Here is a 6,000-nt window from a genome sequence, read left to right as displayed (position 1 = left end):
GTCAGCGTTGTTCCTCCCATGTCCATAGCGAATGGTGTGTGTGTGTGTGTGTGTGTGTGTGTGTGTGTGTGTGTGTGTGTGTGCGTGTGTGTGTGTGTGTGTGTGTGTGTGTGTGTGTACGTGTGTGTGTGTGTACGTGTGTGTACGAGTTAAATGTGTGAGCTGCAGAGGCTTCTTGGCTTGCGTTACAGTCAGTAGGCTGTTACTCCTGTAGCTGTGCGCTATTGGCGATCCTTCGTTTACTGCAGTCTTTGTGCGAGGTGTTTCGATGATGATCAAAAATTTAGTAATATGTTTTTGACGTCACGTAGTGACTGATTCACGTTGATTTTAATATTAGTGTCGCCATATGATTGCACACTAATTAATATCTTAAATACAAATTAAATCATTAAAATTATATATCTCAATATGGCGGAAGTTACAGATCGTGAAAATAATAGTGAGAAAATATTTAAGTGTCACTCGAATCTCAAAGTGCCTAAAATAGTGATTTGTCTAATTTGTGAAAATGTTTATCATGAACGTGATTTCAACAAATACACAAAGGGTCAATATGTCAGTGAAATGTTTGTTATTTGTCCCGAACACCACGCGGATGATCTAATCTCGAAAACTGACTATAATACAGTCACACTAAATGAGGAGACAAGAAAAATTATTGCACAAGTGAAATTACATGAGAAAGAATTACTCAGAAATGAAAAGTGCAATAATTCGTCTTTTAGCTCTGCCAAGGACAAGGATCATAGTTTTGTAAATGAATCAGACATAGATACACTTAGAACTGAAAATGACTTGTTAAAACAGCTGAATAATGAACTGGTTAAAAATAATGAATTCATGAGAGATTTATTAAAATCTAAATCACATGATATTAAAAGTTACTCTGAAGCAGTTAAATCTAATACTGTCATACCTCCTATTATAGTTGAATCAAAAAATAATAATAATAAGGACACATTCAATTCTGTGAAAAATAATTTAACTTTATGTTACGTGTGGGCTTACTCCTGGATCTTATACCTTTTACGTATCAGACATCCGGACTAACTTAGTATCTCACAGGAACTTATTTATTAGATAGAAAAGGGTGTGGGTCGCTTCTCGAATGAAGAATAAAGGTGAATTATGTTAATGATTGTTTATTTGGCGTCCCCAAAGCATGGGAGTTACCCTGAATGGCCCTGAGAGTCTCTTATACAAACTAATTATTCACAATAAAACACAGTTCCAATATTAAGATCAATTTAACAGCAAAACGCAATGATTCTATAGCGGAGACAGATGTAGCAGCAATGAGAATGAGAGTCTAATTTAGACAATTAAGCTCGGTACTATTATTCGGACTCGATATAGATTCGGACTCGATATAGATTCGGAAAGACTAATCGACTGACTGACTGTAGGTGACGCAAAAGTTGGCGTCTCCTGGATGATCGAGTTTATATATCCTTCGTCACGGGCGTTGCCGATTATTGTATTCTTGCGCCAAGCTTGTGTTAATCCGCGAAAAGTACTCATATTATTACGCCCGCGGATTAACTTAACTACTTTTATGTTCCCTGAATCAGCGGAAAATCGGTATTGATGCGCCAGGTATTGTTAAATGACCATTGATAAACTGTCGTTTCAGCACCACGTGCATGTCCAATTCGTAGAAGCCTCGCGATTCTAAGTAAGTTTTAATCTTGCTGACCGATCACAGAAGACGAGAGTTCCTATTTCATGAGGGCAAGTTGGACCGTTTAATATATCGATTTTCAGATGTAGATTTAGTATCGAGATATAGACGGGAGGGTAGGCCCACCCGTCACAGGCTCCCCCGGCTAGAAAAAGGAAGCAATTCTCCTGAATGGTGTTAGGTATATGACCTCTCATTCTCATTACCGTGCGGCTGTTATTATGTATTTATGATAGCTAAGAGACATCTCTACATACTAAATTACTTACGTATACTTATGAGAGTAACAATAATTATATCTGAACCCGACAATTTAACGGATATAAAATAATGATAGTCGCTGCTCCTAATTGGTCCGTGATCCGTGGAATGTACTGAGTTGATTCCTTTCGAGAGATCACCGCTGAGTCCTGAAAATAAAAAGGGGGATGGGTTGGGGATGTCAAAAAGGTTGGATTTCGATGACGGCTTCTTTTCCTATCAGAATCGCATTGTTCGGTAATCCCAGTTGTTGACTGCCTTCTTTGGCTGCTTACTAACCCCGTGGGGTCAGGCTGGCTGGATAGGCAGTTCGATTTCCTCTAACTCGTTGTCCGTACCCTGATGTTGGTGTCCTTGGTTAAAGATGGTTGTGATAACTGCAACTTCCTGAGCAGTTTCCAGGTTTGGTGTCTCTTCCTCGTTGTGGTTATTGTTCAGCCTTTTACGCCTCTTCATTACGCGCCTTACTACGTCGCAAAATACGGTGCTGCCTAGTAATGTGACTACGATGCAAGTGTATAGCGTAACATTCTTCGTTCCGTATGATGCTGTATGGACGCTTGATTTCAGATTATTTCGGCTGATCGCATCCTTAACTTCGTGAAATTTTATACCTTCCACACTTCCTGTCGATGATATTTCCTTTTTCTCTGCTATTTCTTCCAATACTTGATTTAGATTGATTTGGTTGTCTCGAGCATATTCTTCTATTTCTTGATTGATATTTGGCCAAGACAAAATTTCTTCGGATATTTTTGTGGCTGGCTGTGCTTTTCGTGCGGTGATGAATCTCTTCTCTCCAGACATTCCTTCGCATCCGGGTGCCATCCAAATCACTCCCGTTCCTTGCAGTTCCAGCTCCGTGGTCTTGTTGGCTTCGCATGTCATATTCACAGAGGTTGTTTCAGAAGTGATAAATAACCACGCGTTAATTCCCATTAGTTTCGTCCAAATCGTCACATTAATTTTCACTACTCTTAAATCACATTTTTTCAACTGAATATCCCGTATACCTTTATACAACTTCACTTCACATCCTTCAGTGCCATTCAGTGTCCTTATAATGGCTGGTTGGGTGGCAAAAAGTCGACCCTCGATCGTCTGACATGAGTCTACTTCTTCATATGACAAGGGTGTGTATCCTTGATTATTGATTGCGGTGAAAGATGTAGTTGGCTTGATTATGGCGCCAAATCCTGTTGCGGAGTATAATTGTGTCGGGAAAGAATAATGCCTAATTAATCTGAAACTGGTTTTTTGTATCAACGGAATTACGTATCGATAAATTATTTGTTGTTGGAAGATTATCACCTCGATGTCCACAATTTCTAATAATAATTTTATTCCGTCACTATTCATATCTGTAATCACGTCCAAGTTACCATTTTCCTCCAAAATCTTTTCCAATGCGTTTTTCATAATAACTGGTAGATATAAATTACGGATCGTTTTACCCTCGTATGCTCCGAGAGCGACAAACAACACTATCGCAGTGCTTTTGTCTAACAGTACCATTGCAGCCTCGATTTCTTCCCATGTGGTCCCACTTCCTATTCCAGTTTTTGCCTGATTGGAATTTATTGTCCATTCACCTACTTCACTTCTTCTAAGCTGTTCTTCGTTGTTCTTAACCTTCCAGATTTCTTGATTGTATCGTAGTATTTCGGGGGTGGTAACTGTCTCTCTCATCATACATCGAGTCTTGCTGACACGTATCCGAGCCCTCATGCGTCCGATCCGTTCCCTCCATTATTTATATTGGCTGTTAGTTTCTCCTCTTGTTACCTTGTTTAACTTCTCCTCCAGTAAACTAACTCTTCTATTTTCATCCTCGAGGTCCCAAAACGTTATTATTCCTTGATTGCGGGCAAATGGTCGATATTCCCCGAGGTCCATTGAATACATTCCTCTTCTGTTGTCCAGGGCAATGATCCTCGACTGCGACCCTTGAGCTGACTCCATCAAGGCACTGGAATAACAATAAGTGTAAGCAATACACACCCTTCCCTCGTTTTTCTTTTTCTTTTTTTTTTTTTTTTTTTATTATAAATTTTTAACCCAATTTTTTTGTTTTTATTCATCTATATCTATATATGTATATCTTCATATAATCTTAATGCTAGAGAATTTTAACTCTTCCTTAAAATTCTATGCTTTCCCCTTCGACTTCTTCCTGTTTGCCTCTCTGTTTTCCTGTCTTCTTCTTACCGCTCTCCAGTGATTCTTTGGCTAGATGTACTAATAAGTGCGTTACGGAGGAAAGTATTGCTCCTAATAAATACAAGCTCCAACCGTATACCCTATGGAGCATGTATCCATGGACCGCTGTGTCGATCATTATTTTTAATAATTTTAGTTCCATAATTATTCCGATTAATCCTGCACTCGCTGTTCCAAATATTAGAAATCCTCCTCAAAATTTGTCCCATTGTTTTTTCGCGAAGTTTTCAATATCTGCTTCATCAATAAATTTTGCCATGGATAGTCCTGAATTTCCCGAGATTGTTCTTCCCGTTGCTCCTCTTACTATAGTGTTTACAGTAACCGGTGTTTCCAATGGTAGCATAATCCTGTTTCTCAATTTTTCCAGGTCTTTTTCCGTATATATTCCGCTTGTTGCCAGGTACTCCAGATCTTCATAACCCCATGTAGGTGCTGTTAATGGGCTCAGAATTTGTGGTCTAACTGAGTCTTCAAAGTCAGGTTTCATAACAATCCATGCCCCATCAACTTCGCAACCTATTGCCAAAAGCTGATTGCAGTCCACTATTGTCCCTTCTTTGATCAGCATTCTGGATTTAAGGGTTAAAAACCAACTCTCGTTCTTATATTTTACCGGTAATTCCTGGTAACATTCCTTCGTTCTTCTTAATATTACCTCCACTGCCACGCATTTTATCAAATATATTATTTCACCGGCAAGGTTAGCATAATATCCTGGGCCTTTCATTATAGCATAAGCAAATTCTTCTGGTTTAAGTCCGGAAAACATAAGTGCGTTGGAAATTACTTGCCTCTCTACTTCACATTTATGTAATAATATGTCCCTGGATAGAGCTTTCATCTGACGCTTGATGTGTTTTTCTACATAAATAAACTTTGAGTTTATGTATGTGAAAATATCCAAATCCTGTGTTGCAATCGGACGTGTTTTCGGTACTTGTTCTCCTGGTTTCAATATTCTAATTAATAATTTTGGGTGTTCTGTTTGTATTCATTTATAACCGCAAATATCTTTTTCCATTTTTTTCGGCAGGGCAAAAGTTATCTCCTCGGTATTTATGGTGTAGATTTCAGGTTCTCCCGGTTCACCTGATAATATTAATCCTAGTCCTTCATATAACGTGAGGTGATTGGTTGTACATGAATCATCCCTTATAACTTCCCATGAGGCATAGCTTCCAGAGTGATCGGTGCATTCTCCTTCCGCCCAATCGCATCTTGATCCGCTCACCAGTATTACTTTATTACTTGCTCGTTCAATGGTTGCGTTATAATTTTTTATTGTTATCTTGATGGTTGCTTCCACGATGACTCCGTCCCACGTTCTGAATGGGTCGCTGTAAGAAACCCCTGTGCATTTTCCATCTACTGTCGTTTTCCCAGCTAGCATTATGGTCCGGTAATCTGTGCTGTTCCTTTTTACCCCTTCTATGAATCTGTAATCACTCATCCTTAAACTCGCATCCTCCTGTAATTTCTTACATTGTCTATAATCTAACTCGTATATGTATTCTCTTCTTCCATTTGTTACCACGAATGCGTGATACCAATAACCGCAGTACTTTATTACTCTATTCACTTCTATTCTGCATTCTCTCACTTTTGTATTTCCGAATTCTGCTAGCTGCAGCAGCTGCAGTGTTATTGCCTTCTCTGTTGGACTCTTTAGTGGAATGATGCACTCTCCTACTGTGACTGCTGACACTGTCGTTACATTCATTGAAATCCCCCCGCAGTCATATCCTATTAATGCTTGCATCATTGGGATGACCAGCAGCATTAATAATAAGTTTAGTAATAAGTTTTCGAACTTCATGTTAATTCTGAAAATT

Source organism: Cotesia glomerata, linkage group LG9 (genome assembly GCF_020080835.1).
Source record: "Cotesia glomerata isolate CgM1 linkage group LG9, MPM_Cglom_v2.3, whole genome shotgun sequence".
In the NCBI taxonomy this organism is placed as follows: domain Eukaryota; kingdom Metazoa; phylum Arthropoda; class Insecta; order Hymenoptera; family Braconidae; genus Cotesia; species Cotesia glomerata.
The sequence above is the reverse complement of the archived record's forward strand: the minus strand, read 5'-3'. Positions refer to the sequence as shown.